Source organism: Talpa europaea, assembly GCF_964194135.1.
Source record: "Talpa europaea genome assembly, chromosome: 3".
NCBI classification, from domain to species: Eukaryota; Metazoa; Chordata; class Mammalia; order Eulipotyphla; family Talpidae; genus Talpa; species Talpa europaea.
The window spans coordinates 31,549,686-31,574,232 of NC_140069.1; positions in this window are offsets into that span (position 1 = coordinate 31,549,686).

Here is a 24,547-nt window from a genome sequence, read left to right on the forward strand (position 1 = left end):
AATGACCAGTATCAGCTGGGCAGGGGAAGATTAGGGCAAGAGGCTATTGGGATAGGATTCAAAGAACAGGTGATGGAGGTTTAACCAGGACAGTGGTCATGGGGAGAAAGAAGTGGTAACAGCCTTGAAAAATATTTAGGTAACAAAGCAGATGATACTTATTTTAACACTGAGATGGGAGAACCCCCCTTACTTAACCCTTCTGGGCTCAATTTCTTCAACTATATATGAGAGTGAAGTCTAGGTGTTCTACAAGGCATGCAACAGTCCATGATTCTAACTTCTGGAGACGCAGTCTAAAGACAATGAAAACTAACTAAGAAAGGAAAGAAACTTTCTTATGGGATCAGGTTAAAACAGTTTCTTAGTTCTAGAGAGAAAGATGAAGATGGGCAGGGCCAAAACTGAAGCCCACAGGGCTGTGCAAGGCACCGCATATGGTAAAGATGGACATGTTGACTAAAACTTGTGTTTCTATGACTGAAAGCTTGAAGGGGTGGGGGACATTATTGCATAAAAGGAAGCATTGCTTTATACAACAGGTGCATTGCCAGGGTACACTAACATCTGATGTGCTGTAAAACACAAACTCCTTTATAAACTGACTCTTTTTTACCATTTACCCAGATGTTTTCCCATTACATAGACGTGAATTCATAAGTAGATTTGAGTTCTTGAACACTTACAGTGAAATATTTTTTTCATGGGGCTAAAATCTTTCTTGAGTGACACTATATTCTTCTAGAAAAACAAATAATTTTCCAGGTTGGGCATCCTACTAGGTAGGATCCCCTTTTAAGTATTTTTGTAGCCAAAACTGAGTAAGACAGGCAATCAACACAAGAAACCTAAAACATGGACATTTTTACAGAATCTCACAGAGTTTCAGCATACTGGGGGAAAACACATGCTTACTGCTGGCCCCAGTAGAATTTGCCTTAGTAACGAAGAATTCTTTCTCAGCTACAAAAGAAAATTTTTAAGCTATTGTAATTATATTGGGTTGTTGGAAAAGTCATGACATATTTTTTTCTTGGAAAAACATAGAAAAATGCATCATGACTTTTCCAACAACCCAACTAGTTTTGTTTGAAAAATTTAAGTGACAAGGAGGCCCTACCAAAACGTTGAATCTTTGAAGACTGCAGGATGACTATGTGTTTTATATTATTTTTCACAATTCATGAGCTTTTCTATATTCCCTCCCAAAGTAATTAAGGGAAATAAAACACCGCTTGTTGTCTCATGTGATACCAAACACTATTTCCTCACAAAGCAGGGCTACTGAATTTCTGAAGAAAGATTTGGGATTCAACTTCAGTTCAGAGAACTTTAGGTTCTCTGAAGCATCTCTACATGAAAGGAAGAGCTCAGTTACTGTGGGGAAAGACCCACCTCACTCCAGCCCTACAGACCTCACAAGCCCTTTCCCAACCACAGGTAGAAAATGATTTGGGGGACACTTGCTTTTAAGATTCCCTTCACTGTCATGATTTATTCAGCCCACAGAAAAATGTAAATTAAAACACTTCTGATCATTGTCTATTTCAGTTTACTTTTTCTGTCATTCAAACTGAGGAGCAGTTAGCAAATAACGTATGTATTCAGACTCCTTGCATACTCTGCCCATCCTCTGAACACACACATACTCACCCCTTCATGTGAGAAATGAAAGCACATGCAAAAAAATCAAGCAACGTCTTGGAATGACAGGGAAAAATATTTGCCTCTTCAGTTGCCTTGAAGTACTCGTTGGAGGATTTTTTCATTTTGTACTTTGAGTTCTTTTTAAAAATCACCTTGATTTGGTGAAGAACAGATTTGTTTATAAAAATCTGTTTTAAAACAACTATGAACTCTTTCCCCACCTTGCCATCCCTCTTCTTCCTTTCCAATAAAAAGGGATATGTGTGTGTGCATGTGTGTATGTCTGTGTGTGTGTGTATGTGCGTGTTAATCTGCATTCCTGGAACTTTCAAGTTAGTTCCCTGAAGCCACAGCAACTTCTGAGGTGCCATCCACCCTGGTCAATACAGTTTTTTTCTCTCACATTTCTAATGGTTTCTCTGAAACCTGGAACTTCAGGAAAGTTAGCTAAGCAGACAAATGCTAATACCTCAGACAGTTATACTCAGGGAGAAACAAGTTGGCCACTGTTGCAGGTGGAAGAGCGGGTGACAGATATGCCATTCGCTGGAAGCCCCTTGACTTGGGGGCGCACCCTGAGGATAGAGCTCTCCAGCTAAATATACTGGAAGACAGCATCTGCCGTTAACCAGATCACCTTTGCCATGAGTGCAGTATTATTCAAAGGAAGAGAAAACTACTTTAAAACAGATTATTTTAACATCAGTTTACTTAGTCGCATTTTCTTGTCCCATCTATCTTTTCATGAAGAAAACTGTCTTCACTGACTGATGGGGACAAATTCCTCCCAACTCCTCCAATACAAATCCACCTCACTGCCCATGTCCCCATGCTCTGCAGCCCTCAAATTGAATTCCATGAGAAGTATTGTTTTTGCCATCACCATCTTTATCTCAAACCAGAAAATGAACAAAATTTCAAAAACCTGTTTTCTAAACTCCCAGTGACTGAGACAGGAAGGGGTGGGGGGTGAGGGGAGAGGACGGGCGGCCTGTTTGTACACCCACTGGCACTGCCTCTTCCTCACCAGCAAAGCTTTCCATGGAAATTCTGGCTGCATTAGCCTTGGCTGAGCTTGGGACTATTTTTGGAAGCCTAAAATACTCAGGGGAGTGACTTTTACTTTTATTCATGTACAGAGTCCTTACTTTTATTTATTAAAGAAACAAAAACATGTCTCCTGCTTAACTTCAACCGGCTTTCATGTCAAGTAAAACAAAACTTGTTGGCTGATCCAATCGGCCACTGGCCAGGGTGCAGGGGGAGCCCCTTCCACAGTGCATCTGAGCATATGTGACCTGGGTATTAATCACCCCTCAGAGAAAGGGAGGAGCCATAGGCTTCGAGACTCTTGTCCCAAAGGAACAACTTTAGGAGAGTGTTTGAATCTAGCTAGGAGAGAAAAGGTATCTGGGCAAAATTCCAGTAAATTTGAAGTGTTATTTTTTTTTAAGAAACAGCATTTCAGGTGGGAAAGAAAAGAGATAGAAGGCTCAGCACTCTCCTCCCAACACCTCCAATACTGTGACACTAACATCCTAAAAAAATCAGCCAAGAGGATCACAGGGTGAGAATCACCCTACAGATTTAACTTTACCCCCAAACCCCCCCGCCATGGACTCTAAGTGTTCATTTTAACAAGTTGTAAAGGGCAGAAAGCCAACCCCTCAGCCTCCACAAGACAAATTGATTCAAGGCTTTCTCCTTGAGCCCACAGCCAGTATGCCTGTAACAACAGCAGCTAGAGAGGTGCTGTTGCTTTATCTAAGTGAAGATCTAAAACACCCTAACCCAGGACTGGTGGCCCACCAGGCATCTTCAAATGGGAACAAAAAACACCAAGAAATGACAGCAAAGTGGAAGTTAAAGTTCCTTTGTATCAGGCACTACACAAAGTTGCCCTGAGAATTCCCAGGGACTTCGCTTGGTGGAGCATACCCAGGACAGAGGAAATGTCTAGCCCTCTCTTAGCTCTCTTTTCCTTCTACAGCCTCTTCACTACCACCAATTATGATTCTAACTATGATTCACATTCTATCCTAACATGCTAGATAAGAGCAACAAATATTTATGGCACATTGGGCAATTCCCTTTAGCTTTCCTGAGCCTCAGTTTTATTCTGTTGAATCATTTTATTCAGTTTTATGCTGTTCACTATAAATCTGCTTCACCTTCTTCCTGGACACACAGCTCAAGTATATATACTCATTTCTCTTGTGGTTAGGTTTGGCCATGTGATTATCATCTAAGCCACAGAATATAAGCATAGATCCTCTTTACATACCATTTTAAGATCAAGAAGTTGATGTGCCCCCTTCCTACTATCTACATGTAGTTAATGATGTAGACACAGATGTTCACATATTAAAGATAACAAAGGCAGAAAATACATCCCAGAATGACCCTCTGAAAAAAAACCACCCTTTAATCAAAATATCTTCCTTGGACTGTTTCATGTACAAGGACTAAACACTGGTTATGTTAAACCACTAAAGTCTGGAGGGCTATTTGTTACTTCAGCCTACCCTATGCTAACTAATACAGTGTGACAGTAACACCTGCCCTGCCTACCTCAAAGGACAGCGGAAATAATTAAATGAGATTTTTTTTTTTGACAACATTTTGAAAATATATCATACCCTTCTAGTCTAGAGCAGAAATAACATGATCTGAAGACAGAAGGAATCCATAAATTAGCAATATTTATTGAATCTAGGCATAATACTACTTATGTGTGTTATGAGGATTATTTCATCTAATGCACAGAACATTAAAAAACAGTTACAACTTCCATCCCCATTAGCCAGATAAGGAAACCAGGATTTATAAAAATGAACAGCTTACCCCATATTGAACCCAAGATGAAGAGAGAAATTCTGACACCAGGACCAATAGTCTTGATCACAAACCTAGAAAGAAAGGCAGCTTTAAATAAATGAATCTTGGGGATTTTGAATTAAGTGAAACTTTAAAAGCACTTTGTCGCAATTACCTATTTAAAAAGAAAACCATCTTTGTCCCACTATTTGTCATTATGCTGACCCAGTTTTTCCACTTTATTTTCCAGGTCTACACACAATTCCCATCTATGGCAGCTGGCGTTCTTTTAAACAAATCTCGCAGACTACCACCTACATGCCTACAAAAAGTTTGAACGCAAAAGTTGACATTTACTAGTTGCATTCTTAAATCTCAGTCCAATACATTATTTTATTCCCTCTAGAACCTCTTTTGTCCTCTTAAATGCATTTAATATAAGCTTAGAGACCCAAAAAATGCTGTTTAATGGGTGAAAAAGGGCAAGGGCACCTCCCAGGTATTAACTCACTTAAGACATCTTAAAGCAATGTTACCTCATGCTCCCACCACGAGACAGAGTCCCAAAGTACAATTACTGAAGCCTAGTAACGAGACCACCAAAGGTAAGCAAGCCATTATAAAAATTTAAGAGCTATTGAGTACTATGGGTTTTTACAGTCGGTCAGCTCAGAGTTATTTAGCACATGTTTTTTCCATCCTTGCAATGCATGGGGAAAAATCAGAGTGTCCAACATCTCTCAAACCACATTTCCACCTGTGTGGGGCAGTGGAATTAATAAGCATATAGAATAACCTCACAAATTTGGATCCCACTCATCTGGAAGTCATGATATTTCAGTTACGCATATGTGGACCTGGCCAGACAAAAAGGCTGGCAGGGGTGGAGGTCACTGCACAAAGCTAAAGTGAAATAAGGGTTGGCAGGGTCAAAGGGTGGGAGGGAAGAAATTGGGTTATGAAGCTCAGGGACTATCATGCATATGTGTTTTAATGATCAAATGAGAATCATATATATAAAGTCATTAAATATAGGTTGAAATTGAGTTTACCCTTTGGTACTCATGTGGTTTTGAGAAATAAACACTTAAATAAAACTACAGAAGGAATTATAACCTGCTTACTGATTGAGGCAAGAAAAAGCCTTTTCTTGTACTTTTGAGAAATAGGTTCATAAAACCCATTGTGTAATTATCTATTCATTAAAGAATGTAAAAAATGCAAGCCTTAGTCTTCTGGCCATAAAAATGATAAAATATTGTTATTTTATTATCTTTAAGATACAGTTCAAATTTCAGAATTCCACTAATTCAAGTAGCCCTCCTAAAATCCCTAACCATTTTCATGCATACAAGTGACATGTTACTTCGTTGGTGAGGTTTGGTTCCTCTACATATAGAAAGGAAGGAGACAGAGTCAAGGTCAAACTTGACTGTGGACCTATCAAGGTATGCCCATGCTTGCAGTGCTTGTTTATGTTTAAAAAAAAAAATAGGTAAAATTAAACCAGATTTCTAAAACATACCCTGATTAACTATCCTGGGACTTGGTCTCCTGCATTTTACACTTGATGCCTGCTCCCTCCAGCCTCTTCTGACCTCCTCCAAAAAAATGAGAATAAAGCAATCATGTTATCTTTGGGGTGAGTTCTATTTTGATGCTGTTAGAAAAAAATTGAAAGTGTAAATATCCCTATAGAGAGACAAATCAACATGTTCCACTACCTCCACATACATCATGCTTTACTAAGGAAAATAAAACACCAATATAGTATGACAAATCTCTTATATCAAGCTACGCATTAAACAGGAAAAAAAGTTAAAGAAATCTAAATTCCCTTTAACTTTTTACTGAAATGTCCTTTTCTTCATACCAGACAGAAGATTATCTTAGGCTTCCAAGGTTGTCCCAGGACCTTTGCATGTCTTACCCCTTCCAGCCAATTCCTAGCTACTGATCAGAGGGAAAGCACAAGTAACCTAAACTGCACTTCCAAGGAAAAATACTTTCTTTTATTCTGATAATTCTCTTACTAAGCATTCAAAAAATACAGACAAATATGAGCAAATAAAAATCACTTAAAATTCTATGGCCCAGAGCTAATATTTTAGTACATATGCTTTCAGACATTTTCTATGTAGAGATATATCTATGCAATTTTTAAAATGTTTACTATAATGGTATACTTCTATTCTTTACTATTTGTTTATTTTTTTTCTACTTGAACATATAATGGTTACATTTTCTGACCAATAAAGATCAACACTATCATGGTAAATGTATACTGTAGTTTCTTTAACTAGTTCTTAATTGACTGGTATTTAAATATTTTCCAGTTTTTTGCATTATAAATAATGTTATCATAACATTGTGTATTCCAGAGTGAAATACCTCAATATAATAAAGACCACATATTATAAACCAACAGTCAATATAACATCTAATAGTGGAAAAAATGAAAATTTTCCTTCCTGGTCCCCCCCGGAAGAAAAGCAGGTCAAACTGCCAAAAGTCCACTTGCTGAGAGTCTGGGGGCTCTTATAGGGGAAACATTTAAAAGACAGAAGCAACAGATTCACCAGGTCTGCTCACTGTCATACCTCTAAGTTCCTGAGAGCAAGAACTCTATCCACCTATCACCATTATATCCTGAGCAGCTGGCCCAATGGTTGAAGGTCCAGAAGGATGATTTTGGGAATGAATAAATGGATGGATGGCATGTAATACAATATCTCTAACTTGGATTTTCCTGAATTGGAGGAGGTTGGGAGATGTTAGTCAAAAACACAAAGCTGTGTTTACTCTGAACTCTCAGTAAGAAATTAAGAGACAAAGCAGAACAGTTTAACTACCCTTGAGCAAATAGTAACAAAAAAATGACACAGCTATGCTCTCCACTCAGGCCCTGATCATAGTGTGACTTTGCTACATGGTGGGCTCCAGGGATCACAGAGCAACGGGGGGGGGGGGGGGGGGGGGGGGGGGGGGGGGGGGGCTGGGGTAACAGTGGCTCCTAGGCAACAGACCCAGTGGTGGTGACTATGCCCACACTGCCTCAGGAAGCCACCTAATGGGAGATGATTTGGGATGCTTTATGCAAAAGCTGGGTCTTGAGATGACTTTTATTTTCTATTTCATTTTATTTTAACTACTATTTACTTAACATCTAATTAACTCTAGGTAGGTGCGTGCCCAGCTCAGGAAACCAGAGAAATTCTGGATAAGGACTGAGAAGTAGAAGGGGCTGCAAATGGAGACAACAGATTTTTAAAAGATGTGAATGCAAGAAAAACAATACCTTTAATTGAAGAGATTTATAATTTACAAAGGAACTTTACATATATCATCTCATTTAGAAAGGAGACAATAGTGAGCAGGTATTGTGGCAGGTCAATACTGCCAGTACTGGGGGACCCTTTAGATGAGCCCCACTTGCGGATAGACTGGTACAGGCAATGAATGGAAAGGAGGGCAGGGATATATTCATTTTCCCAAAAGCTTTCTGCCCAGAAGTAGTCAGCTAGACATTACTTAAAATTTCCATACAATGATACTTCTCTTAGACCAACTGGGCAGAGGCGAGAGCTCACCTGCCTTGGAGGACAAGTTTCCAGGACTGTTTCCTTAAGGTGCATGTATTCCACAACACAGCACATTTTAAAATAGCTAACATGGGTGAGGCTTTCAAACTTTTAAGTGGTTTCATGACAGTTGCAAAAATTGGACTGACTCAATGGATTTATTCTTCAGAGAATCCTGGGCAGTGAGAATTCCAGGTTGCTATTTACAAGACCAAGAGTTAATTCCCTTCTTGTTTCTTATAGAGTTGCCACGGCCATAGGCCTGTGGAAAAAATGCTAAATGCTGGATTCATGAGTGAACAAACTAAACATTGTAAAATCAATGTAATCTGTGTTTGAATTCCCACCTCAGATTTCAGAAGGTGGTAAGGTCTGATACCTTTCCCCATCCGGAGGCCGATAACAGAAAATAATGCCTCATTTCCCTTTCCCCTCTTAGTACGTCTCCAAACTTATGCCCCAACTCTTTGGCTAACACACCTCTTGAATTAATGTGTAGAGAGCCTCCCAAGGTCAACATTGACATCTTGCATCAAAGCCTTAATTCAAGGCTAACTGGTATTTTAAGGTAACAGAACCAGCTGTGCACACAACATGTTTGCCTGAGACACCTCTGCAAGATCCAGGCTTTTAATGTAATCATTCAAGCATGAATGAGCCCAACAGCATCCTGGAATCTCTGACCAGATAAAGGCAAGCGGGCTGCATGATCCCTGTGAGCTCTGCATTCCACATTGAGTCCAGCTGCCTTGACCCCTTGGGAGTTTCCTTCTCTGTAATTCCAAGTATTTGGACCAAGCATTTCAATCCCTAGCAATTTGACAGTTCAATTAATATTGTCATACCTAGATAAATGGAACTATAAAACATCCATGTGTCCTTACAATATGGTCTGCTTTAGGAGCCACCCAAAGTAAGATGGGGTCTTGCAGGTCACTGAAACCTTTGGATTTACGAATTCCTGGTCAGAGGGAGGTCTCTCCTGTTCTCAGGTGTCCTCCCTTCTCAATTTTTCTAGCAGATGATCAATTACTAGTGTCATGGGTCAAAAAGGCCATTTATCTGCTGCACATCCTCCAGAACTGAGTCCCTGATGATATAACTCTCCAAATGCTTCAGAGCAACAGATTAATTTTTCTAACAAAAGTACTTTCCTCTGGTGATTAAGGAGTGAGGGTAGACAGATGAGCCTTTGCTTCTACCACCATAGTCCCTCTTGACTAAAAAGAGCCTCTTCTCCATCAGAACCAAAGTGAATAAAATCTGGGTATTGGGAGAAGATTATTTCATAAGACTGCCTGATTCCAGAGACTTTGTCCAACTAAGCTGACTCTTCCCAGAGACAGAAAACCTTAACCTTGTAAGAAATACAAAAGAAGAGTTTCCAGCCTTTGGAAGTACCAAGCAGATTTTATTTGGGAGAAGTGCAAAAATGGAGATGAATTACTTTTCAAATAAAGTAAAATAACCTCAAGTATTTGAAATATTATTGGATTTGGCGAGATTGGGGAAATGAAATTGACTCCTGTGTAACTAGAAGTCTCTGTCTTAAAGTGATCAGGTGGCCCCATTGCTGTCATAATTATTTTACAGGTTCAAGAGATGCTTTTAACTGGATTCTGCCTATTGGCCTCTGTAGTTTTTTCCTCGAGTGTTCAAGAACTTGCCTAATTTTTTACCCTTTTTTGTAGGATAGGTTAGATGTTTTAATATACACCTAAGATTCAGTTTTGGGTCTAAAAACTTAGGATGAGTAATAGAACTTCTCAAAGTTTCAACTTCCATTCTGTGAAAGTACTGCAGGTAAGATTTTCTTCCCCTTTGTACAATTTCTGGGACTGAAAATAAAGATATCTTCTTTTTTTTTTTAAATAATAAATTTTATTTTTATATTCCCCCATACAATTGCAAACGCCCCATTCTGACCCCAATCCTTCCCCTCCCGCCCCCCACCCCCCAAAAAGTGTCTCTGGTTCATAGATTTCTGTTGATTTTGATTTTCACTTTCTTATATTCATTTTCCTGGTCCCTTATTTAAGTTCTCTAGATTCCTGCTATGAGTGAGACCATCCGGTATTTTTCTTTTTCTTTTTGGCTTATTTCGCTGAGCATGATCCCTTCCAGCTCCATCCATGTTGCTGCAAATTGCATGTGTTTATCTTTTTTTAATGCTGAGTAATATTCCATGGTATATATGTACCACATCTTCTTGATCCAGTCATCTATTTTTGGGCATTTGGGTTGTTTCCAAAGCTTAGCTATTGTAAACAGTGCTGCTATAAACATAGGGATGCAGGTGCTCTTTGGAATGGATGTTTCTGTGTCCTTTGGGTAAATACCTAGGAGTGGAATTGCTGGATCATATGGAAGCTCTATGTTTAGTAGGTCCAGAAATCTCCACACAGCTCTCCATAGTGGTTGGACCAGTTTGCACTCCCACCAACAGTGCAAGAGAGTTCCTTTTTCTCCACACCCTCGCCAACATTTGTTGTTGCTAGTTTTTTTAATATGTGCCATTCTCACTGGTGTGAGATGGTATCTCATGGTAGTTTTGATTTGCATTTCCCTGATTACAAGTGATGTTGAACATTTTTTCATATGTCTGTTGGCCATTTGCATTTCCTCTTCAGAGAAGTTTCTTTTCAGCTCTTCTGCCCATTTTTTGACTGGGTTATTTTCTTTGTTGTTGTTGAGTCTCATCAGCTCTTTGCAGATTTTTGTGATCAGTCCTTTATCATTAGTGTTGGGTGCAAAAATGTTCTCCCAGTTGGTGGGGTTTCTCTTTGTTTTGGTTATTGTCTCTTTTGCTGTGCAGAAGCTCTTTAATTTGATGTAGTCCCAGCTGTTTATCTTTGTCTTCACTATCACTGCTTTGGGTGATGTGTCTGTAAAGATGTCTTTGATGTGCAAATCCCGTAGTGTTTCGCCTATATTTCCTTCTATGTATTTTATGGTTTCAGGTCTTATGTCTAGTTCTTTAATCCATTTTGAGTTGATTTTTGTGTATGGTGTGAGGTAGTGGTCAAGCTTCATTCTTTTGCATGTAGCGACCCAGTTTTCCCAGCACCATTTATTGAACAAACTTTCTTTGCTCCAATGCATAGTCTTTGCTCCTTTGTCAAAGATTAGTTGACCATAAATCCGTGGGTTTATTTCTGGATTTTCTATTCGAGTCCATTGGTCTGTATGTCTGTTCTTGTTCCAATACCATGCAGTTTTGATGATTATGGCTTTGTAGTAGAGTTTGAAGTCTGGGAGTGTGATGCGTCCATTTCCTTCTTTTTTTTTCAGTAGAGCTTTGGCTATTCGGGGTTTTTGGTGATTCCATATGAATTTCATCAATAATTGTTCTATTTCTTTGCAGAATGCCATTGAGATTTTGATTGGAATAGCATTGAATCTGTATATTGCTTTTGGTAGGATGGCCATTTTAATAATGTTTATTTTTCCAATCCATGAGCAGGGGATATCTTTCCATTTCTTTGTGTCTTCTTCTATTTCTTTTAACAGTGTTTTATAGTTTTCTTTGTATAGGTCCTTTACCTCTTTTGTTAGATTTATTCCCAAATATTTGATTTTTTTTGTTTTGATAATAAAAGGGATGGTTTTTTTGATTTCTTCTTCTTCAGATTTATTGTTTGTGTATAGGAAGGCTACTGACTTTTGCGTGTTGATTTTGTATCCTGCCACTTTACTGAATTGATTGATGAGTTGAATTAGTTTTTCTGTGGAGATTTTGGGGTTCTCTATGTATATTATCATATCATCTGCAAATAGTGATAGTTTGACTTCTTCTTTTCCTATTTGGATTCCTTGGATGTCTTTCTCTTGTCTTATTGCTCTGGCTAGGACTTCCAGTATTATATTGAAAAGCAGTGGTGAGAGTGGACATCCTTGTCTTGTCCAGATCTTAATGGAATTGTTTTCAGCTTTTCACCATTGAGAATGATACTGGCTGTTGGCTTGTCATAGATGGCCTTTATGATGTTGAGGTATGTTCCTTGTATCCCAAGAATTTCAAGGGCTTTTATCATGAATGGGTGTTGCACTTTGTCGAAAGCTTTCTCAGCATCTATTGATATTATCATATGGTTTTTATATTTCTTTTTGTTGATGTGTTGGATAACGTTGATTGATTTTCAGATGTTAAACCATCCTTGTGCCCCTGGAATGAATCCAACTTGGTCGTGGTGAATTATCTTATGGATACATTGTTGGATTCTGATAGCTAAAATTTTATTGAGGATTTTTGCATCAGTGTTCATTAGGGAGATTGGCCTATAGTTTTCCTTTTTTGTGTTGTCCTTATTCGGTTTTGGTATTAGTGTAATATTGGCTTCATAGAACGTGTTTGGTATTGTCCCTTCCTTCTCAATTTTTTGGAAGAGTTTGTGAAGGATAGGCACTAATTCCTCTCTGAATGTTTGGTAGAATTCATTTGTAAATCCATCAGGTCCTGGGCTTTTGTTTTGGGGAGGTTTTTGATTACCATTTCAATTTTGCTGCTTGTAATTGGTCTGTTTAGGTGTTCTATTTCTTCTTTATCTAGCTTTGGGTGATTGTAGAGTTGTAGGAATTTGTCCATCTCCTCTAGATTGTTGAACTTGTTTCCATATAACTGTTCATAGTAGTTACTGATTATTCTTTTGATTTCTGCTGTGTCCGTTGTGATTTCTCCTCTTTCATTTATGATCCTGTGTATTTGTGCTTTCTCCCTTTTTTCCTTTGTGAGCCTGGCTAGGGGTTTGTCCATTTTATTTATTTTTTCAAAGAACCAGCTCTTGGTTTCATTGATCTTTTGGATTTTTTTTTAGTTTTTAGTTTTTGGGTTTTTTTTTTTTTTGCTGTTCTTTTTCTAGTTCTTTGAGCTTCGAGATTAAGTTGTTTCTTTGAGTTCTTTCTTGTTTCTTGATGTGAGCCTCTATTGCTATATATTTTCCTTATTACTGCTTTTACTGCATCCCATACGTTTAGGAAATTGGTGTCCTCCTTGTCATTCAATTCAAAGAATTTTTTAATTTCTTCTTTGATCTCCTCGTTAGTCCAGTGGTCTTCCAGTAGTTTGGCTTTTAATCTCCATGAGGTAGGATAGTTCCTTGCCTTCTTTTTATGATTTATTTCTAGTTTGATGCCTTCGTGGTCAGAAAAGATGGTTGGTATGATTTCAATCTTGGTGTATCTGTTGATGTTTGTCTTGTGCCCCAGTATGTGATCGATCCTGGAGAATGATCCGTGTGCGCTTGAGAAAAATGTGTACTCCGTTTTTTTGGGGGTTAGTGTTCTATAGATGTCTGTTAAGCCCAAATGCTCTAGGTCCTTATTTAGAGCTTTAGTTTCTTTACTTATTTTTTGTCTTGTTGATCTATCCATTTTTGATAGTGGTGTGTTGAAGTCTCCCACTACGTATGTGTTTTCTCTGATGTCTGTTTTCAGAGAGGACAACAGTTGTCTGATATATTTTGGTGCTCTTTCGTTTGGTGAGTATATGTTAATGAGTGTTATTTCTTCTTGAAGTATTGTCCCCTTAATCATAATGTAGTGACCATTGGGGTCTCTTTTTATTTTTTTGAGTTTGAAGTCTGTTTTATCTGATATAAGTATAGCTGTTCCTGCTTTCTTTTTTGGTCCATTTGCTTGTAGGATTGCTTTCCATCCTTTAACTTTGAGTCTGTTTTTATCTTTTGTAGCTGAATGTGTTTCCTGGAGACAGCAAAAGGTTGGGTTTTGTTTCTTAATCCAGCCTGCAACTCTGTGTCTTTTTATTGGAGTTTAGTCCATTTACATTTAGAGTTAATATTGATATGTTAGTATCTCTATTTGCCATTGTGTTTGTCTTTCCTTTGATTTTATTTATTTATTCTTTTAATAACTTTTTTTTTGGCCTTCTTTCGTTGTTATTCATCCCTCTGAGGTTCTGGCTTTAGGACTCCTTGTAGTATTTTTGGGGGTGGGGGTTTAGTCATAATGAAATTCCAGAGTTTCTGTTTGTCTGGGAAGGTCCTTATTCTTTCTTCATAGAGGAAGGAAAGCTTTTCAGGGTAGAGTATTCTTGGTTGGCATCTGTTGTCTTGAAGTCTGTTGACTATGTCCCTCCACTCTCTCCTTTCCCGTAGTGTTTCTTCAGAGAAGTCTGATGTCAGCCTGCTTGGTTTTCCTTTGAATGTTATCTGTTTCTTCCCTCTTGTCAGCTTCATTATTTTTTCCTTGTCCTGGATTCTTGGGAGCTTTACTATTATGTGTCTTGCTGTGTTTTTCCTTTCGTCGTGGAAGTTTGGTGTTCTTCTTGCTTCTTGTATATCAATTTTCAGCTCCTTCTTCGCATTTGGGAAGTTCTCTTCAATTATATCCATGAATATTTTCTCTGTTCCTACATCTCTCTCCTCTCCTTCTGGAATTCCTATAACTCTTATATTTCCTTTCCTCATGGAGTCAGATAGTTCCCGAAGTCTTTCTTCATTCTTTTTCCTTCGTACTTCTCTTTCCTTTTCTGTTTTGGTTCTTTTTATTTCTGTGTCTTCAAGATTACTTATTCGTTCTTCCATTTCATCTATTCTGCTTTCATTGCTTTTCCCAGAGTTCTTTAGTTCCTCCATTAATTCTTTGATCTCCTGCATTTCTTTTACTTCCCTCTTTAGGGACTCAATTTCCTTCTTCTGATCTATCACTTTTTTAATCATGGCAATTTTAAATTCTCTTTCTGGAAGGCTCAGAAGTTCTTCCAAGTTGCTGTCGTTGCAATCTGGGGAGTGGTTTTCTTTTTGTGGTGTGCTTCTTTTCTGAGGAGTTGTTAGGTTGCGTGTGGTTCTTCTACTCCCTACTGTCTGTTTTCTAATTTGTCGTATGCGTTGGGACACTGTGTTGCTCGGACTGGCTGGCATCTTGGGTGAACTTCTCCGCTCCCCTCTGGCTCTTCCAGGAGCCATCTCTGTCTTCTTGGGGAGCTTTCTGTTGGTTTTAGGCAGTTTTTACTGAAGAAATGTCCCTGTTCTAAAATGGCGAAGCGGGATGCAGTCCCTGCGCCTCCGGTTTCAGGCACACTCTTCTGCGCACCCGGTCTGCCCCAGACGTGGGTGCCTGCTCCCTCTGTGGGCTCAGACTGCTGGTCGGAAGGGGCCTGGCGTGGGCTAACTTCCCGGCTGGCCACTGGGTCCTCCAGAAGCCTTCTGCCCTTTTCAAGCAGTCTTAAGAAATTTCCTGTTCTATGGGGTGTTAGTGACTTTTTTTTTTCCTGGTGGCTAGGTGGCGCCAGAGATCTCTCCTATTGTCCTTGGGGGGCTGTTTTTCGCCTCCCCCCACACCGTGGGACAGGGAACAGAGCGGGAATGGTAGGGTACACCTCAACAGCTTTGGGGTGCTGTGTCTGCCTTGTGCCCCACCGTCGTGGAGAACCCACGCCCCGAATTTTCGTGCCCCGGGTCTCAGTTCAAAGCCCTCAGTTCCAGGACGCGGGCTGTAGCCCAGTTCAGTGGCGCGGGAATGGCGCCTTTTGCACCCCTCCCGTGCCTGGGCGCCTGGTTCCTGCTTACTCAGGGAGGGACCTTCACCTCAGTGAGGACCTCCGCGCGTCTCCCCGCAAGCCTAGGTCGCAGGCGCGGGGACCTGGGCAGCCGCGATCCCGGTCTGCACTTGCTTTTCAAGCGCGCCCAGCACGCCGCTTTTCTGCGCAAGCTTACCAGCAGCCCGGGCTGTGTGCCCATCTCCCGGGGTCTTTGTTCTTCTCTAATGGCGCCCGGAACCGTTCGCTCACCGCCGCGGCGAATCCTGCAGGATTCTCCACAGCTCCCGTTCACGGGGTGTGGTGGCTGAAATAGTTCCTTTCCACTCACAGTCCCGCTTGCTGCGTCGTTTGTTCTTGTTGGCCGTTTTGGTTTGTTGTTTTCCTCCTCTCTGCCGGTCGGAGAGTGCCGCCTCTGTGGGCGGGGGAGGGGAGCAGGGTTCTGCGCTTCCCTCCCTTCTAGTCCTCTTTTATGGCCACTTTCTTCTTCGGGTAGTTTGCTGGAGTCACCCGTTTATCTTCCGTGTCCCAGTTCTCACTGGGACCTGCAGCTTTTCCTCCTTATTAACTTTTTTTAATGGGAGATCTTACTCGCAGCATCTCCTCGCCGCCATGTTGCTCCGCCCCCCCAAAGATATCTTCTTTCAAGGAACCTGGACACAAAGTATAGCAATAATTGAGGGTCTTTAAAATGAGACACTAAGCAAAATAATATACTAGAATTATGCTCTCATAATATTTAGAACAGCCACTTTTCTTCACAATTTTCTCTTGCTCTTCAGATTTGAAGTTCAGAGCATCACAACCCCACCAGCACCCAGCTGCAGTAAAGGAACAGACAGAAACTGGGAAGAAGAAAAAGAAAACACTGGGAAATGCAGAGAGGATCATGAGGGAGTGAAAGAAGGGAGGGAACAACCAGTGAAGACAGACTGTCTAGGCTTTTCCAAGGCCATGTGGTATGGACTAAAATATTCTGGGAAATAAAAGAACTGCTTTTCAGCATCTTCTGAACTCTAAATGTGGTGAATTTTTATTCCTCCAAGAGTACGACCCTACAATACTAAGACAAGTAAATGAAGGATGCCACATTCCTGCCTTCCAGAAATCAAGGCATGACTGAGAAGTTCCATGTGGCTAGAAGTTGCAGAGACATCCCAGTACATTAAGTGCAGTCCACAGTGACATAATCATACATTAAAAAATAAGAATACGGCTCTTAGTCAAGATAGGTCCATAACTTTGTGATTTGGCTTCTTCTCTCTTCCAAATAATGTATGAAAACAGAAAGGAGTAAAACCATAAGACATATCTAGTTATAAAAATCTAAAATCAGGGCTGAGTGTATGGGTCTGCTGGGTTCTAGAGTCAGAAGCACAGACAGCCAGGATCTGCCAGAAGCAAGGCATGGTAATAAGAACTAAAGGTGCACTACTTGCTACCAGGACTGGAGCTCGTACCCCTGCACGAAGGCATAGACCAGGGTTTTCTTGATTACAGAAGTAGCTAAAAAACTTACTGACTTAACACAGGAAGCTATAACTTTACAGGAAGTTTTGTACCAAGGGAGATGAGAGCAAAGAGACAAAGCTTTATAACAAGGAACTAAGTTTACCATCATAATTCAATTTAAGGCCTGGTAGCCCAGAGATAAAGGAAAAAAAAAATGAAACAATAGCAACCACTGAAACAACAACAAAAGAAGGGTGGATCAACATGGCAGCGAGGAAACGCTGCGAGTAAGATCTCCCATTAAAAAAAAGTTAATAGGGAGGAAAAGCGGCAGGTCCCAGTGAGAACTGGGACACGGAAGATAAACGGGCGACTCCAGCAAACCACCCAAAGAAGAAAGTTGCCATAAAAGAGGACTAGAAGGGAGGAAAGCTCAGAACCCTGCTACCCTCCCCCACCCACAAAGTCGGCACTCTCCGACCAACAGAAAGGAGGAAAAAAAAACAAAAAAACTTAAACAAACTACACATCAAGGGGGACTGTGAGTGGAAAGGAACTATTTCAGCCACCACACCCCATGAACTGGAGCTGTGGAGAACCCTGCAGGATTTGCTGCTGAGGTGAGCTAATGGCTCCAGGTGCCATTAGAGAAAAACAGACTCCGGGAGATCTATAAACAGCCCCAGGCCAGCCAACAAGCTAGTGTGGAAAAGCGGAGCGCTTGAAAAGGATACTCGGATCGTGGCTGCCCAGGTCCCCGTGCCTGCGACCTAGGTTTGCGGGGAGACACAGGGGTGACATTCAAGACTGAGGTGAATGTCCCTCACTGAGTATTCAGAAACCAGGCGCCCAGACAGGGGAGTGGGGTGCAAATGGCGCCATTTCTGCGGACACTGAACTGGGCTATAGCCCGCATCCTGGACCTGAGGGCTTTGGAACTGAGAACCAGGGCACGAAATTCGGGGCGTGGGATCCCCACGATGGTGGGGCACAAGGCAGACACAGCACCCCCAAAGCCTCTGAGACTTTCCCCACCACTCCCACTCTGTTCCCCTGTCCCACCGGGTTAAAAAAACAGCTCCCCAAGGACACTAGGAGAGATCTCTGATGCCACCTCGTGACCAGAAAAAAAATTACCAACACCCCCATAGAATAGGGACCTTTCTTCAGTAAACACTGCTTGAAACTGGCAGAAGGCTCCCAGAGGAGTCAGAGGTGAGCTGGGAAGTTCGCCCAAGTCAGGCCCCTTCTGACCAGCAGTCTGAGCCCAGAGAGGGAGTAGGCACCCATGGCCGGGGCCGACCAGGCGCGCAGAAGAGTGTGCCTGTCTCCGAATCACCATTTTAGAATAGGGACCTTTCTTCAATAAAAACTGCTTGAAACTGGCAGAAGGCTCTCAGAGGAGCCAGAGGTGAGCTGGGAAGTTCGCCCACGCCAGGCCCCTTGGCCAGCAGTCCGAACCCAGAGGGGGAGCCGGCACCCACGGCCGGGGCAGCCCGGGTGCGCAGAAGAGTGTGCATATCTCCAAAGCGCCATTTTAGAACAGGGACCTTTCTTCAATAAAGACTGCTTGAATCTGGCAGAAGGCTCCCCATGGAGCCAGAGGGAGAAGGTTCCCTGCGCAGTCAGAGGTGAGCTGAAAGCCCCCACAAGCCCAGTTCCACCTGGCAGGAAGTCAGAGCCCAGAGGAGGATCCAGAGATTTGGAACCCAGAGTGCAATCCAGCTGCCCCACCTCCAGGGAAGTCTGTGGGACTTCAAGACACACCTTTGTAACTAAACACAGAAGGAGGAGAGATTCTGTAACAGTGACCATTAACATACTCAAAGTACCACTGTCTCACTAGACTTCTGGCTTAACAGTTTTGACTCATTTGGATTGCCAGTTTCTGAAACTCCTGAAAGAACACACCAAAAAGATGCCAGCCAGTACCAGCGGCACAGTGTCCCAACGCATAAGGCAAATCAGAAGACAGGCAGCAGGGAAAAGAAAAAATACAAAGTAGCAGTGCCTCAGAAAAAATACACACCACAAAAAAACACCCACCAGCTTGCAACTACAGTGACTTGGAAGAACTTCTGAGCCTTCCAGAAAAAGAATTTAAAATTGCCGTGATGAAAAAACTGATGGAAGGGCCTCCCGGTGGCACAGCGGTTGAGTGCTGGGTTGCAAAGCTGCCCGCAGCCTCTGTAGCACCGGTTCAATCCCCGGCTGCTCCCCGGCCACCGGAGGAGGGTTCCACATGGCGCGCAGACCTCTCCTGCCTCCCGCTGCTCCCCTCAGCAGGTACTTCGGTCCTTCTGCCTGCTCTGCTCCCGCTCTGGCTCTGGTGAATTCTCTCACCCTCCCGTGCTTCTGACTGTACCCAGTGCTTACATAAATTAAAAAAAAAAAAAAACTGATGGAAGTTATTAAGGAAAACAATGCTCAGAAGAATGAAATTGAGTCCCTAAAGAGGGAAATGAAGGAAATGCAGGAGATCAAAGGATTAACAGAAGAGCTAAAGAATGCTGGGAAAAGCAGTGATAACAGAATAGAGGAAATGGAAGAATGAATAAGCCCTCTCGAAGACACAGAAATAAAAAGAACCACAACAGAAAAGGAAAGAGAAGTACGAAGGAAAAAGACTGAAGAAAGTCTTCGGGAACTATCTGACTCCATGAGGAAAGGAAATATTAGAGTTATAGGTATCCCAGAAGGAGAGGAGAGAGACCTAGGAACAGAGAAAATATTCAAGAAAATAATGGAAGAGAACTTCCCAAACATGAAGAAGGAGCTAAAAATTGATATAAAAGAAGCAAGAACACCAAACTTCCATGATGAAAGGAAAAACACAGCAAGACACATAATAGTAAAGCTCCCAAGAATCCAAGACAAGGAAAAAATAATGAAGCTGACAAGAGAGAAGAAACAGATAACATTCAAAGGAAAACCAAGCAGGCTGACATCAGACTTTTCTGAAGAAACACTACGGACAAGGAGAGAGTGGAGGGACATAGTCAACAGACTTCAAGACAACAGATGCCAACCAAGAATACTCTACCCTGAAAAGCTTTCCTTCCTCTATGAAGAAAGAATAAGGACCTTCCCAGACAAACAGAAACTCTGGAATTTCATTATGACTAAACCCCCACCCCCAAAAATACTACAAGGAGTCCTAAAGCCAGAACCTCAGAGGGATGAATAACAACGAAAGAAGGCCAAAAAAAAAGTTATTAAAAGAATAAATAAATAAAATCAAAGGAAAGACAAACACAATGGCAAATAGAGATACTAACATATCAATATTAACTCTAAATGTAAATGGACTAAACTCCAATAAAAAGACACAGAGTTGCAGGCTGGATTAAGAAACAAAACCCAACCTTTTGCTGTCTCCAGGAAACACATTCAGCTACAAAAGATAAAAACAGACTCAAAGTTAAAGGATGGAAAGCAATCCTACAAGCAAATGGACCAAAAAAGAAAGCAGGAACAGCTATACTTATATCAGATAAAACTGATTTCAAACTCAAAAAGGTAAAAAGAGACCCCAACGGTCACTACATTATGATCAAGGGGACAATACTTCAAGAAGAAATAACACTCATTAACATAGACTCACCAAACGAAGGAGCACCAAAATATATCAGACAACTATTGTCATCTTTGAAAACAGGCATCAGAGAAAACACATACGTAGTATGACTCTTCAACACACCACTATCAACAATGGATAGATCAACAAGACAAAAAAATAAGTAAAAGACACTAAAGCTCTAAATAAGGATCTAGAGTGCTTGGGCTTTACAGACATCTATGAAACACTAAATCCTCAAAAATCTGAGTACACATTTTTATCAAGCACACAAGGATCATTCTCCAGGATTGATCACATACTGGGACACAAGACAAACATCAACAGATACACCAAGATGGAAATCATACCAAGCATCTTTTCTGACCATGAAGGCATCAAACTAGAAATAAACCATAAAAAGAAGGCAAGGAACTCTCCTACCTCATGGAGATTGAAACCCACACTACTGGAAGACCACTGGACTAATGAGGAGATCAAAGAAGAAATTAAAAAATTCTTTGAATTGAATGACAAGGAGGACACCAATTTCCTAAATGTATGGGATGCAGTAAAAGCAGTAATAAGGAAAATATATAGCAATAGAGGCTCACATCAAGAAACAAGAAAGAACGCAAAGAAACAACTTAATCTCGAAGCTCAAAGAACTAGAAAAAGAACAGCAAAAAAAAAAAAAACCAGTAGAAGAAAAGAAATAACAAAAACCGAAGCAGAAATAAATGAAATTGAAATTAAAAAAACAATCCAAAAGATCAATGAAACCAAGAGCTGGTTCTTTGAAAAAATAAATAAAATAGACAAACCCCTAGCCAGGCTCACAAAGGAAAAAAGGGAGAAAGCACAAATAAACAGGATCACAAATGAAAGAGGAGAAATCACAACGGACACAGCAGAAATCAAAAGAATAATCAGAATCTACTATGAACAGTTATATGGAAACAAGTTTAACAATCTAGAGGAGACGGACAAATTCCTACAACTCTACAATCACCCAAGGCTAGATAAAGAATAGAACACCTCAACAGACCAATTACAAGCCATGAAATTGAAATGGTAATAAAAAACCTCCGCAAAAACAAAAGCCCAGGACCTGATGGATTTACAAATGAATTCTACCAAACATTCAGAGAGGAATTAGTGCCTACACTTCACAAACTCTTCCAAAAAATTGAGAAGGAAGGGATAAAACCAAACACGTTCTAAGAAGCCAACAATACACTAATACCAAAACTGAACAAGGACAACACAAAAAAAGAAAACTACAGGCCAAGCTCCCTAATGAACACTGATGCAAAAATCCTCAATAAAATTTTAGCTATCAGAATCCAACAATGTATCAATAAGATAATTCACCACAACCAAGTAGGATTCATTCCAGGGACACAAGGATGCTTCAACATCCGAAAATCAATCAACATTATCCAAAACATCAACAAAAAGAAATATAAAAACCATATGATAATATCAATAGATGCTGAGAAAGCTTTCGACAAAGTGCAATACCCATTCATGATAAAAGCCCTTGAAATTCTTGGGATACAAGGAACATACCTCAACATCATAAAGGCCATCTATGACAAGCCAACAGCCAGTATCATTCTCAATGGTGAAAAGCTGAAAGCATTTCCATTAAGATCTGGAAAAAGACAAGGATGTCCACTCTCACCACTGCTTTTCAATACACTACTGGAAGTCCTAGCCAGAGCAATAAGACAAGAGAAAGACATACAAGGAACCAAATAGGAAAAGAAGAAGTCAAACTGTCACTCTTTGCAGATGATATGATAATATACATAGAAACCCCAAAAACTCCACAGAAAAACTAATTAAACTCATCAATAAGTTCAGTAAAGTGGCAGGATACAAAATCAACACGCAAAAGTCAGTAGCCTTCCTATACACAAACAATAAATCTGAAGAAGAAGAAATCAAAAAAAAATCCCTTTTATTATCGAAACAAAAAAAAATCAAATATTTGGGAATAAATCTAACAAAAGAGGTAAAGGACCTATACAAAGAAAACTATAAAACACTGTTAAAAGAAATAGAAGAAGACACAAAGAAATGAAAAGACATCCCGTGCTCATGGATTGGAAGAATAAACATTATTAAAATGGCCATCCTACCAAAAGCAATATACAGATTCAATGCTATTCCAATCAAAATCTCAATGGCATTCTTCAAAGAAATAGAACAATTTTAATGAAATTCATATGGAATCACCAGAAACCCCAAATAGCCAAAGCTCTCCTGAAAAAAAAAAAAGGGAATGGAGGCATCACACTCCCAGACTTCAAACCATACTACAAAGCCATAATCGACAAACCTGCATGGTATTGGAACAAGAACAGACACACAGACCAATGGACTCGAATAGAAAATCCATAAATAAACCCACAGATTTATGGTCAACTAATCTTTGACAAAGGAGCAAAGATTATGCATTGGAGCAAAGAAAGTTTGTTCAATAAATGGTGCTGGGAAAACTGGGTCGCTACATGCAAAAGAATGAAGCTTGACTACTACCTAACACCATGCACAAAAACCAACTCAAAATGGATTAAAGAACTATACATAAGACCTGAAACCATAAAATACATAGAAGGAAATATTGGTGAAACACTACATGATATGCACATCAAAGACATCTTTACAGACACATCACCCAAAGCAGTGATAGTGAAGGCAAAGATAAACAGCTGGGACTACATCAAATTAAAGAGCTTCTGCACAGCAAAAGAGACAATAACCAAAACAAAGAGAAACCCCACCAACTGGGAGAACGTTTTTGCACACAACACTAATGATAAAGGACTGATCACAAAAATCTACAAAGAGCTGATAAGACTCAACAAAAACAAAGAAAATAATCCAGTCAAAAAATGGGCAGAAGAGCTAAAAAGAAACTTCTCTGAAGAGGAAATGCAAATGGCCAACAGGCATATGAAAAAATGTTCAACATCACTTGTAATCATGGAAATCCAAATCAAAACTACCATGAGATACCATCTTACACCAGTGAGAATGGCACATATTAAAAAAAACTAGCAACAACAAAATTTGGCGAGGGTGTGGAGAAAAAGGAACTCTCTTGCACTGTTGGTGGGAGTGCAAACTGGTCCAACCACTATGGAGAGCTGTGTGGAGATTTCTTGACCTACTAAACATAGATCTTCCATATGATCCAGCAATTCCACTCCTAGGTATTTACCCAAAGGACACAGAAACATCTATTCCAAAGAGCACCTGCACCCCTATGTTTATAGCAGCTCTGTTTATAATAGCTAAGCTTTGGAAACAACCCAAATGCCCAAAATAGATGACTGGATCAAGAAGATGTGGTACATATACACCATGGAATATTACTCAGCATTCAAAAAAGATAAACACATACAATTTGCAGCAACATGGATGGAGCTGGAAGGGATCATGCTCAGCGAAATAAGCCAGAAAGAAAAAGAAAAAGACCAGATGGTCTCACTCATAGCAGGAATCTAGAAAACTTAAATAAGGGACCAGGAAAAAGAATAACTATAAGAAAGAAAATATCAAAATCAACAAACAACTATGAACCAGAGACACTCTATGGGGGGTGGGGGACAGGGAAAGGAGGGATTGGGATCAAAATAAGGGGGTTGTAATTGTATGGGGAATATAAAAATAAAATTTAAATTAAAAAAAAAAAAAACAACAAAAACTTAGGAAGAGAAAAAAATAAAACAAGAAAATTCTCACTTAAATAAAGCTTCAAACCAAAATTCTAAAACACAAGAACTCTAATACCAAGAAAGTTAGCCAGCAAACTTAAAAGTAAATGGATGCCATATGAAATAAAAACTGTATGGACACATTTTATTTAAAAAAAAAAAAGTAAAATAAGCATGCATAGGACATTCAGAGATAGATGAAAAAAGGCTACCACTGAAAATGAACAGAAATATATTACAGCATACAAAACTGAAAATGACCTGAACTACA